At 40.2% G+C, this 13,590-nt stretch overlaps 1 pseudogene; it reads right to left on the reverse strand.

Moving 5' to 3' along the window:
* Positions 1–9,853: 9,853 nt before the first annotated feature.
* Positions 9,854–12,075, reverse strand: LOC100613266 (MOB-like protein phocein; annotated as a pseudogene).
* Between the last annotated feature and the right edge of the window lie 1,515 nt (positions 12,076–13,590).

Genomic DNA, 13,590 nt, shown 5'->3' on the forward strand with positions numbered 1-13,590 from the left:
TTAGAAGCATATTTGCCTAGTAAGGCTAGTAGAACCACATTTCCCAAAGTGTGCTCCTTAAACACTCATGCCTTACGATTTTCTACCAAAAGTAAAAAGGGTTGTATTAAGTCAGAGGAAGATGCCTCTCCATTTTCCCTCTCTTTATCAGAGGTTCACATGCTTGTCTGCACATTAAAAGCTCTGGGAAGACCTGTTGTAAAGGGACAAGTTGAGGTTGTAAAAATCTGCATTTAAATAAACATCTTTGATCACAAAACCCTTGTTTTCTCATATAATGCCTATAAGCAATCTGGTGTTCTAATAAATACATTCTGGGGATCTCTGTAACAGCCTTTTGGTTGAGGTGGTAATGTAGAAAGAATGATGAGTCCGAGTGGGGTCAGGTGTCTGTGCCTTTAGGGTTTAACCAGACCCTGTAACCAGGATTTGGAAATCTTCACAGCGTGAAATTAGAAGTAATAAATTTGAAAATTATCTGTCGCTGAGAATCAGAAGTTTGTGGCAGAACTGGGGACACATATTTTACATAGACTTTACTCCAAATTTTGAATTTTGGAAAGGAGATAGTGTTTTTAAAAGGTGGGAAAATAGCCTTAAAGAGGTAAAGAAATAGGAGCAGAGTTGTATGTGTAATCTTTCTTTTTACTGTTTTTGGACCAAAAAGGGATTGAAATACCAAGGTCATGCTCCCAATTCCCTGTTCTTTGTGTAGCTCAGTCTACCTGCTTGGGGAGATGGGAAGTACCTGGTGATGCCTGGATCATGTATTCAAGGAATCACTCTTTCTCTAACAAACCCCACAGGAGGTCTTTAATGCAGAACTTGTTAAGAATGACTAAGCCTGCCCTGGAATGATGACTCTAGGCTGCTGTCTGCTAACTGAAGGGTAAATGGCAGCCATCCAGGGAGTCCAGAGGAATTCTGACAGTGATCCCCAACACTCACTGAGGGCTTCCTTCTTACTTTGCCTGGGTTCTGCTGCTGTTCATGTCTGCACTTTTTCTTTGTTCTTGTCATGAACCAGTTCAAGTATGCCTTGAAGTTGCCTCTGACCATTGATTTCTATGGATGTTTGATAAGGCAGCCATTTCATTTATCATTCAGAATGGGATTCTTTTGAGAATGCTATGACTAATGAAGCTGGGGCAGCAGGTGTAAGCCAGGTATGTCTTGGCCAACAAGCATGTTTGGTCACTTAATTATTAACCTTTCAAAGCTCTGTATAGCGTGCAGACTGGCAGCCATCCTTGCTAATCTAGGAACAAAGGTGGGGCTGCAGCTCCCTGCGTTTCTCCTCTCTGGGCTTCCATTGTGATTCCTGTGATACCTTCTTTGCCTGGCTCAGCATTCTGAGGGCCTCCAATAGGGGAAGGGCATTTAAAAATCCTTTTGATGGGGTGGGGTCATCGTACATACATGGTAGACATGAGGCCATTTCTGGACGATCAACAACACATCTGTTTTTAGTCTGGGGTTCCCCCCGGAGGAGGAAATAAACCAGCTTCCAGAACAAGAGTAAACAGGGGTTGGCCGGGCATGGTGGCTCATGTCTGTAATCCTAGCACTTTGGGAGGCTGAGGCAGGTGGATCACTTGAGGTGAGGAGCTCCAGACCAGCCCTGCTAACATGGTGAAACCCCATCACTACTAAAAATACAAAAATTGGCCGGGCATGGTGGCGCATGCCTGTAATCCCAGCTGCTAGGGAAGCTAAGGCAGGAGAATCGCTTGAAACTAGGAGTCGGAGATTGCAATGAGCCAAAATTATGCCACTGTACTCCAGCCTAGGCAACAGAGTGAGACTCTGTCTCAAAAAAAAAAAAAAAAAAAAAAAAGAAAAAGAAAAAAGAAAGGGTAAACAGGATTGAGAGCTGAGATAGCAGCCTGGTATGGGAAGATGATGGCCTTGGAATTGGGCAGACTGATTCCACAGTTGTCTAGTTCCTTGTGGCAAATAAATCCCAATGCATTGTGGTTTAAAATTTAAACCCTCCTATATGATTTAAAGATCCTCCCTCTTCTGGGTTCCAGCTTCTCAATGGGCTCATTTGAAGCTGAGGAAGAGAGAAAGGAGACAGGCATCTTTATCTGACTCACTGCAGTGATGTTCTCTCTTCATTGCTTGCTGCTTCTCAGATAACACCAGCTCTTCTACCCTCCTTAGCCCTTACCTATGGTGATATAACCCTCTGTCTCCTGCGCACCTTTATCTAACAGATAGCTGTCTCAAGTACACAGCCAGCAAGATGCTTCAAGCCCAGTCATCTTGTTTCCTATTTGCATAACCCACAAGAAACTCATAGGCTTGCTATACCTGTGTGTTAGTGGCTTATTGAGAATTTGGGAGGGAATATGTTTGAGCCTCAACAAACTGAAGTGCAAGGGCCCCTGGCAGTATCAAATTTGTTCTGTTTAAGAGACAGATGGGGAAGAGTTCAAAAAGATAGATTCCAGCCAGCTCATATAGAAATTAAGGATTCTGTCAAGGTCTTTTTAATTCATCTTACTTGCTGGGGGATACAGTCAAAGGACTTTAAGTAGGAGCCCTGGTGGGGCCTAATCAGGACCGACTTATCCATGAAGGGACAGTAGGCACAGTGTCTAGGTCCCACAGCAGTTTCAGAGATCACACAGAAATATTTATTTTAAAATCAGAAGAAGAAAGTTAATTTTTAAGCCTAATAAAATGTGTTAATATAATGTTAATATATTTATATTAACAGCCATAAAATATAATTTTTAATATTTTTTAATGGAGAAGGAGGCTTATGAAGGCAAAAGGGCTTAGGGCCCACAAAAATCACAATGCAGCCCTGAAACTCATTCATATTTGACAATATCTCTTTGGATGCTAAATGGAGAATGGATTTTAGGCAGTGGCAATGGGAAAACTAGTAATCCAGGTAAGAAATGGCAGTGACTTTGACTTTGGAAGTAGAGGATATTGAATAGTGGTCATATCTGGAAGAGTATATATTTGAAAGTAGAGCCAACATGAATAGGTGTGGTAAAGGAGGAATCAAGAATGACTGCTTGGCTTGGGGCCTGAGCATCCACAGAGATTCCAGGTGCCATTTGCTGAGATGGGAAAGACTAAAGGAAGAGAATTAGATTCTGCTGTGGAAATGAAAACCGAGAATTCCTGTGTCAGTCATGTTAGGTTTCAACTGTCTAGCGGACACCCAAATGCCAATGTCAAATGAACTATAGGATCTCTGATTGTGAAGCTCAGTAGAAATATCTCAAATGCACTTGTAGGTGATATTTAAACCACAGAGAAATAATATCACCTGGGGAGAGAATGAGGCTTGAGAAGAGGGCTGAGGACAGAGTCCCAGTCCACCAACATTTAGATGTTGGGTTCAGTAGAAGAGAAAGAGGAAGAGGAGGAGGAGGAGGAGGCAGTAAGGAAGCTGGTAAGAAGCCACCAATAAGGTTAAGGACAACAAGGAAAATGTGGCCTCAAAGAAACCAAGAGAAAAATGTTGGAAGCCAGGTTGAGGAAGTGAGAGACAAAGGGTGGGACAAGATCAGATTGTGCTTCAGGTTATGTTTAGAAATGTCCCTCTGGCTATGGTGGGAAAGACGGGGTGGAAGGCAGGAGACCAGAGAGGAGTCTATCTAGTCCTCCAAGCTCCAGCTGTTTTCATGACAAGCAGAACCTTGCCTTGTCTGTCTCTGTGCACCCACCATGCAAGCATGGGGCACTGTGCACCAGGTATGCTTATCATGCCTGTGAATGAGGGATTGATTAACTGAATCCTCCAGGGACCCTTGGAACAGCTCTGCCCACAAGAAGAGCAAGAACCCAGGCATCAATGGGGTGGTGCAAACATGGGCTCAGGGAGGCCCTCTGCCATCCCCTCCTGCCTGGACCAATGTTTTCTGAGAGGCAGAAAGTGCAGGGTGACTCTTCACTGTGGTATTTGTCTATGTGTGTATCAAGTGTGTAAAAATACTGAGTGCTCTCTTAGTCTTGATTTATCACTGCCCCTTGTCTTTGGGCTATTAAAAGGACTAAGGCCCTGTCTTCCATAAAGAGCAAGAACAGCTTTGAGAAGCGTCAAGTTCCAATCCAGTGAAGAAAGACTGAAGTGTTTGCCTTGGAGAGAATGAGGAGAGTCTCAGGAAATGAAATAAACAGAACAAGGGGCTAGAATCCAAGCAGCAGCCATGGGAACAGCAGCCAGTTCTTGCCATCCAATGAGATGTCTTCTCAGGATGGCCTTCCCTGGCCATCTTCTCTGAAATTCAATGCCCCTCAGCCCCTTCCTCGGGGAGTTCTTATTGCCCTTCCCTGTTTTATTGTCCTGCTCTGCACTTATCACTAACACTGTTATATTTATGTATTTGTCCTCTGCCACTAGAATGTAATTTCATGAGGACAGAGGTTTTTATCTGTTGTGTCCCCACAATTAGAACAGTGCCTGGCATGTAGGTTCTCAATAAATAATGTTATTCAAATGGCTGATTGAACGAATGATCCCAGATGGTTTATATAACCCAGAACATGATGACTTAGGGTTATGTGAGCTTGGATATTTCTTGGGTCCAAACACATCCCAGAATAAAACTCTTGTGGTGTTTTGTATGTATTCTGTTCTATTCTAGCATATGTTACATTGCTGTTGTTATTTATGTGTCTGCCTCTTCTACAAGACTATGAGCCTTGCAAGAGCAGGGGCTGAGTTCTGTTCTTCTGTGTCTTCCCTTATCTATCCCATGGTCTAGCACAGGAAATATTTGTGAGAAAGTGAGTGTCTGTCTGTCTGTCATGACTTAGCCTGTCATGACATAGATCCTCTCCCATATCTCACAGGCAACAAGCTAGAGTTCTGTGCTATCCATCATCTCCTCTCCAGCTCCTCTGCCACTGCCCTGATTTTACCTTGTTGTTTCTCCTTTAACTATGACAGCAGATTCCAAACTGGATTCTGAGCCTCCCAGCTCGCCCACACCTGCCCAAGACATGTTCTGAAGCAAAGACCTGATCAGGCCCCTCCCCTATGTTTCCTATTGACTAGATGCTGGTTACTAGAGAAGTTTAGTTTTCTTAGCCGTGAATCCATGACCAATCCAATATAGTGATCAGATTTATCCCCCATTGCTTCCCAGAGCCACATAACCTGTCGTCTAGCCAAGTTGTACCAAACACATCCGTGTTTTCAACCTTCTGTCATTGCTCAAGCTCTCCTACCCTCCAGCTAGGTTGCCCTTCCTCCATCTCTTCAATTAGTCAATCATTCAGTTATTCCTTCAGCAAATGTCCTCAAGCCCACCTCGGTGCCAGTCACTGTGTTCACGCTGGGGCTGCAGAGATGACTGAGATACATCCCTGTGCTCAGGGTGTTCATGTGTCTTCTCCTTTTGAGGTCACTGTAGTCATGACTCTTGCTCTACCTCCCAGAGTGATGAGGCTCAGTAACTACCCTCTCCACAAAATATCTTGGCCTCAGTACAATGGAATAGCCACTTTGTAAATTGAATGAGTTGAGTGCTTCCCATACATTTTAATAAGTCTTTGAGTTACCGTCCTGCCTGATTATTACATTTCCTTTCTTGGATTTATTAAAACTTGCTCCTCCTCCAATTCCCTGATGGAAAATGCCATGTTTGGTAAACTAACATAGCCCCAAGCATGACTAATATCCTCTGTGGATAAGGCATTCTGGGACATAAGGACACTGTTTTTTTAAAGTGACAGGTTTTACTACTCCAGGATGATTTCCAGACCAGCTGAACACAGCGTTGGAATAGAAATGCCACCATTTTGTCTTTCTACTTTCACAGAAAAGATGAGTTGGTTGAGTATAACATAATATCAGGAAGAATTCATTCAATTCCTTCATTATATCTTTACCGATCAGCCTCTTTATGCTTTGTTTTGTTCTTCAAGCTGTTTAGTGTCCCAAATTCTCTTCACTTTGTCTGAGGTCTCGAAAATTGTAAAATCCTATGAAGATTCATCTGCAGAAAAAGTTTAACTTGAAAATCTAATTATTTATAAGACCCACTTTTGTGAAAGAATAAAACATAATGATCATGCTTGAGTCTAAAACTCTGGACATTTATAGTTGCGATCAGATTTATTTCCATTCTATATTTTTTCAAATGGCCTATTTTTGCTTGAAAATATAGTTTTTGAGGGGCAAGAAAGCCTTTTTTTGTGATTTTTTTTTATTACCTTCTAACTGTGGGCTTCTGTTTCCCTCATGCTTTCTATTTCATGTATAGTATATTTTGGATCATGTTTTTCCTGACTCTGGAACTTCCTGTAACTTTTTATATGGTGTTTCTTTTAGATACTGTTTTAAAAACTTTTTCTTTTGAAATGTGTCAATCTGTCCAGAGAATTAAGTTAATGATGTGGCTATTTTTAAACTCTTTAGATAGCTATGGTTGAAAAGACAAAAAACAAAGTGAGCAATTCTATGACTGCAGATAGAACTTTTCTAAATGGCTGGCTGGCATTTTTGAGACAAAACTCTATACTTTTATTGAAACGCCTCTATTTCTGGCTCATGGGTTGTCACCGTATTCTAGAAGTAAGACAAAGAGCCTTGTCTGGTGGACCTGAACACCAATTAGAGTTTCTTTTCAAGAGTATCACTATTCAGCTCTCCTGTTTGCCACTGGCCAGTTGACTTTTTATAGCCAGTGAAAATCCATCCAAGAATCCTGCAGTTTCTTCATGAATTTGTTCCTGTAATGAATTTACATTATGTTCAGGCAAGTATCAGATCATTCATTTATGAAACCAACAAGCATGTATTGAGTACCTGTTATGTGCCAGACACTTTTATGAATGATTTATATATATTAATTAATTCACTTCCCACTACAAACCTATGAAGTAGGCATTGATTTTGTATCCATGTCAGAGAGGGGCTAATTGAAGCAAGGTAACTTGCCAAAAACACACAGGTAGAAATGGGATTCATATCTTAGCAGTCTGTCTTGGGAGTTCATGCTCTTATTCTACTAATAGCAAGGTGCCATAAGACTACCGTGAGTGGAGCAACTAACCATGCCTCCAGACTGGGAGACAGGAGCCTCAGGGAAGGCAAATTCAGAACAAGAGTTATTTGATCCTTGATGAAGAGGCTTAATCCTTGATTTGATCCTTGTTAGCAACTGATTAGCACATACCAAATTACCTGCAAAGAAGATACACCAGAAAAAAATATGTGCACATATCTGCAAAGCTGTATTACATACCTAAAAACTTTGTATCATCAGTACAAGTATAAAACAAATCATGTGTGATTTGATTCATTTATACATGCTAACCAAATATTTTCAGATTTCCTTTATGCTGTGCCACATCATATGTATCATTAATTGAAATCTATTTTGAATGGCCAACATTCAGAAGTTTCTCGAGTGCCTGGAGGTGGGAATCTAAATTTTTAAGGCACACTATTGTTTCAACCATTGTTTTTCCTTATAACATGATTCTGATCAATTTGTATTTAATAAGTGTTTCTGACCATTTGATTTAGACCTTTCCTTTCTAAATCAACACATAACTTAAAAAAAATAAATCAAAATTTTGAAATATCACCTTGTTCTGTAGATTCAGATAAACGATCTCAGATTTCTTCATGTGTTGGAAAATGTACTTAAAAAAAATCTTTCCCCAAGGCATCTTCTTTGCCAACTGGACTGACTTTTGCTCATTCTTGGATTGCCCCCTAGTGGTTTATTTAACTTATGACTATTTCCCAGATGCTCATCGGCAACTCGTGGTTGCTTTCAATTTGTTTTTAGTTTGATCTTTTCCACACCTTCTCCCATTTGCACAGAGGGGCTTCCGAAGACAGTGTCTTTGAATGAGGGTGAGCAACGTGCATAGTGGCACAAACACTTAGTGTTAATCAATACATGCCATTAATGATGGTGGTGAAATCCTTTCAAGTTTGTTCTCTTACTTTTTTTCTTTGTGCTGTTTTTAACTTTGCCAACTCCTTACTTTCTTCCCTCTGTTAACATCCTACTGGAGTGGTGCCAGGTAATCTGGTGGCACAGGATGACTTACAGGCAATGCTGTGTCTTGAAAATGCCAATTAGGAATGCTGAATGCTGCTGGGCGGGAGTCCCATGCGCTCACCCATGTAACAAGTCAGCACTCCATAGGCCTCAGTCAGACCCAGACTTCTTGGCTCCTTTTGGGTAGCTAAGGCTATGACTCGCTGGCCTAGACACTTAAGCATCATCCAAATAGCGAGAAAAACCTTTGAGTTTCTGTAGAAAGCCAGCGAGAGACCCAGCCAGCATCACAGACCTGACACTCTGCAGAACTCTGGGTCCAGGCCATCTGCACCAATTAGACCAGAACCAAGAAACACAGTGCAACATGCATTATTAATTCAAAACTTTTTTCAATAAGAAAAAAGCCAATTATTGGCTCCATTTTTTTTTAGAGAGAGAACAGCTACACTGCTATATATAATTTATTAACTTAGTTTAGTCTCTCAATATTTAGCGAGTTTGTTTAAAAATTACCATTCCCATTGGTTTATAGTGACATGAATATAAACCCATAATTTCAAAGTCAGCATTCCTTTCACTGTGAACATAAGGCTTCTTAAAAGATAGTTGTGGGTTGGGGAACAGTAATGACTGTGGCTGGTGGGCACTGTTCAAAGCCAAAAAGACTGGCAGGTTTGGAAAGGCATACACTGTATATAGACACTCTCTCAGTATACTACTGTTCCCCACACTTTTGCTGTACATTCTTGCCTCAAAATATGGTATAAATTATTCCCTTAAATTTGAAAAAACAATTAAGATGAATACATTTTCATCTTCATTTCAAAATAACTCTTTTAAATATAAAAAGTTCCTCATGTTTGTTAAATCTGTTCAAAAGTTGGATTTAAGTACTTTCTTCACAACATGTACAATGTTTTCATCCTTAGTGCCTCATTACAATCAGTTTGGCAATAAGACCTCCAGTGCTTTATCAAAAATGGCATTCAATAGATTATAAGATTGATAAATCTGCATTTGAATCAGTCTTACCACAATGAATTATAACAAAGTCCAAAAAATGTATAACTATTCATCAACACCCTTGGAACCTATGAATTATTGCAAATAATCTCCCACGTGCATGTAATTCAAACATAAACTTTGTGGGGAGGGGGTGTAAAATAAATACTACAGTATTTCTTCAATTTTATTTAATGCTGCCTAGCTGGTTAAATGAAAGATTAATTACTAACAGGAAGAGTCAAAATTTTAAGGACTGTTTTCTAAGAAGGACAATTTTGCAAAACAAAGATAAGCAAGAGCCTATGCAAATACATTTTCTTGTAGTGTAATGTAATTGCTAATATGAGGTATAATCTGTAAGCAATTAACACAAATATAAATAAGTATAAGCCACCACTAACTCACAGTCTCATGAAAAGCTTCTCAGCTAAAGTAGTTTGAGGATAAGGTTAAGGGAAATGAGGGGTGGACAGGGCAGGTTTCCAGTGGGAACATCATTTATGTGCCTTATCATTATCATCATCCTGTATGTACCAGTCCATTGTTGCAGAAAGGTAAATCCTTTCCAAGTATGTTATACTTCATGTAGCACAGTAAAATTATTTAAGTATTACTAACGCTTCATTTGCATTTGTAATTATATATACGCATAATTATATATGCATATCAAAAACTATAAACAGAATTTTAAAACACTTTATCTCATTTGAGGAAAGTTAACAGGTAAGACAAATCTATGTACTATAGAATTTTTGAGGATATCTAAACTCAGGGTGAAACAAAGAAAAACATTTCTACCTCTTTAGTAAAGGGCTTGTGTGAAACCTCAAGCTCTCGCTCAATTTTTTTTATAGATGGGTATGTTTGATGAGGATTGTGATCCAATGATTGTTTAGCAGCAATTTTACCCAACTGTAAATTCTTTTATTAACAGGCATTATAAACAGATAGTACTAATCTTATTCTAAAACCATGAGTGCCACACTGGTGAATATACAGCTTATGAGTAACTTAAAAAGTATTTCCCATTTTAAAAGGCAAACCCAGCATACAAAAACTTATACTAAATGAAGAAGCTATAATATGGATACATGATTGATGTGTCTAAAATGATATATACAGTACATAATTAATGTTAATTATGTGATCAGTACATTTTTCCATGATTCCCTTCATGCTTCACTTTCCCCAGAAACTGAATCCTGTACTTCCTCTTCTAAAATTGGTACAATGAGGTTATCCCTGGACATCAAATTATATTTCATCTAATTCATCACAAATTTAGTAATCCGATGACACAAAAATGTTTCCTTTTCATATTCATCAAATATCTGCCAATGATGAAAATAAACATGTGAAAATATTCTGTAACTCCTAAGGTATAGTGATCCTAGTTTTGCTACGGATTATTTCTTTATGCTAACCCTGCTGGGAAAATATTGATTGCTCTTCAGAAGACATGCGGCACCATCAAATATGTGTCTGGTATAGGCTATAGCAGGACACTCTTTCGGAGCTTTATGAGCTGCACAAAGAAAAATCCATTGTTCAGTTGCTGTCATTTGAGTGCAAGTATCTGGATGGCATTCACTCTGAAGTTTGACAACAAGTCCGTTTAGCTCAAGGCAGAATTCCCTTAAATGTTCACACTTCCATAACTCTCATCTTGGCCTTCAGGTGGTTCAAGAATTTTGTCAATATTGGAGCAATCTGCTCTTATGTTCTGTTGAATATACTGTTGAACGGCTAGTGTACTGTCTATTTCTTCAAAGTGTTCCTCAGGCCAATTATAAAAATCCTGTGCCCAGCCTGTTCCGCCTCAGCACGCTGCCCCCTCCGCCATGACCATAGTGTCAGTGTCTGGGCCTATTGGCTCGATTTAATAAGTAAGAGTACCAATAATTTTTTAGAAGTAAAATGGATGTATTAAAGGATTTTAAAGAAAAAGCACTTGCTTTTATCTGAATTTTAAAAGGAGAATTGACATTACAGATGAAATAAAGATGAATACAGAAGAGAAGATCCTACTTTAAATGCAAAATAATATCTATAAAATGGGACTAGTAATTTCTTCCTAGAGAGCTTGTGATAACTAGAGTTAATGAATATAAAGTGACCAGTGAATTATCAAGCACATAATAGGGGCTCATTTATTTATTCATTCATTTGGCAAATATTTATTGAGCACCTACTATGCAAGGCATAGTAGGTAAAACTGAAAAACGTGTCTTTGTGAAGTTTACATGGTAATTTTCCATCCCATATGCCAAAGAGATAACAGGGGAGGAATGACCACCATCTTTTAGAGACTTGTAGTATCATTTAGGAGATGAAATGTTATGTTTTATGTGGCTGTAGAAAGCAAAACTAGAGCCAGGCATGGTGGCTCACGCCTGTAATACCAACACTTTGGGAGGCTGAGACGGGAGAGTGGCTTGAGCTTAGGAGTTTGAGACCAGCCTGGGCCACATAGTGAGACCTCGTCTCAACACAACATCAAAAAATTAGCTGGGTGCAGTGAAGTGTGCCTATAGTCCCAGCTAGTCTGGAGGCTGAGGTGGGAGGATAGCTTAAGCCTGGGAGGTCGAGGCTGCAGTGAGCTGTGATCACGCCACTGCACTTCAGCCTGGGCGACAAGAGTGTGAACCTGACTTAAAAAAAAAAAAAAAAGCAGAACTAGGACCAGTGGATGATCTTTCAAGGGTGGTGGTTTTCATAATGAAAGGAAAACCCTGTTTACAACCAGGACGGACCAAGAATGGGATGGGGCCACCTCTGGGAGCAGAGAGACATGGGCTGGAGGTGATTCTGTTAGTGGAAGTATTTTGTAGAGAATTTGAGACCTTGTATCAAGGATCTTTGCAGCGTGGGCAAGGAGGGAATACAAAATCGGTGTTTCCTTCTGCCTCTTAATTCCAAGGTGCTGGAACTGGGATGGGAAGCCAAGCCATTGACCAGAACCAGGGCTACAACTCGGGGGTGAGTGTGGGAGTTTAAATGCAGGATCCACACTGGTTACAGCTGAACTGGAGCCACAGATTCCTGTCACTTTCTGCCTCCAGGGATCAAGTACCATGGGTCTCGACCTGACCAGCCTGAAGGTTTGGGAGGCCCCATCAGGGGATGGGGGCAAGTTACTTTCCCTAAAAGAGTGAGGAGGCTATATCTGGTGACCAGACACAAACATGGAGGCAGAGGGTAATAAGGATGATACATACAATTTATTCAGTTCCTATTTCTTTTACTTTAGTATTCCTAATCTGTAAAAGCATCGTGAAAAAAAATGTATGATTAGTCTCATTTTACAGGTGAAGAGACTGACGGTCCGAGATGTAGAATAGCTAACCTAATTTAGTGTAAAGCCAGGACTTGAACTTGCTGTCTCTGTGTTTCATCTACTTCAGATGGCTCCCTAATGAGTAGAATGAGACCTGTGTGCCAACCCTGGCCTAGTCCTCATGCCCCCACAACTGTGAAGCGAGAGGGCTCAACAGTTTCGAATTCAATTCAACCACCACCTCCTGAATACCAACTAGGTTCCAGGACCTGGCTAGAAGCAGAGACACCAGGACAGAAAAGATAGTGTTCTGCCTTCATGGAGTTCACAGAAGAGTCGAGGAGGTAAGTTCATATCAGATTATCACAAAGCAGTATGCTTAATGGTGCTTAAATCTTTTCATGTTTCCACATTTTCTAATGCATTTTAACGGAGCAAAGCAATGTCACATTGGTTTCATCAAGAATTCAGAGCAAGGGGCTTTGGTGAGGAGAAGTGGAAGCCAAAAGAGGGCTCTGCCCTTTAGAAGAAGGGGAATCATTCAGCCTGGGCAACATAGTGAAATCCCATCTATACAAAAAATTCAAAAATTAGCTGGGCATGGCCCGGTATGCCTGTGGTCCCACCTACTTGGGAGGCTGAGGTGGGAGGATTGCTTGAGCCTGGGAGGTGGAGATTGCAGTGAGCCAAGATCACGACCCTGCACTTACTCCATTCTGGGCAAAAGAGTGAGATCCTGTGTCAAAAATAAAAATAAAAATAAAATAAAATAAAATAAATAAATAAAATAAAAAAACAAAATGAAGGAAAGTAAGAACAGTGGGGTGAGGCCTTTGAACTCTGAAATTATGATGGAACCCAGTCTTTTTCTCTTTTTTTTTTTTTAAATTTTATTTTATTAGTAGTATACTTTAAGTTTTAGGGTACATGTGCACAATGTGCAGGTTAGTTACATACGTATACATGTGCCATGCTGGTGTGCTGCACCCATTCACTCATCATTTAGCATTAGGTATATCTCCTAAAGCTATCCCTCCCCCCTCCCCCCACCCCACAACAGTCCCCAGAGTGTGATGTTCCCTTTCCTGTGTCCATGTGTTCTCATTGTTCAATTCCCACCTATGAGTGAGAATATGCAGTGTTTGCTTTTTTGTTCTTGGGATAGTTTACTGAGAATGATGATTTCCAATTTTATCCATGTCGCTGCAAAGGACATGAACTCATCATTTTTTATGGCTGCATAGTATTCCATGGTGTATATGTGCCACATTTTCTTAATCCAGTCTGTCATTGTTGGACATTTGGATTGGTTCC

Source organism: Pan troglodytes, chromosome 9 (genome assembly GCF_028858775.2).
Source record: "Pan troglodytes isolate AG18354 chromosome 9, NHGRI_mPanTro3-v2.0_pri, whole genome shotgun sequence".
In the NCBI taxonomy this organism is placed as follows: Eukaryota; Metazoa; Chordata; class Mammalia; order Primates; family Hominidae; genus Pan; species Pan troglodytes.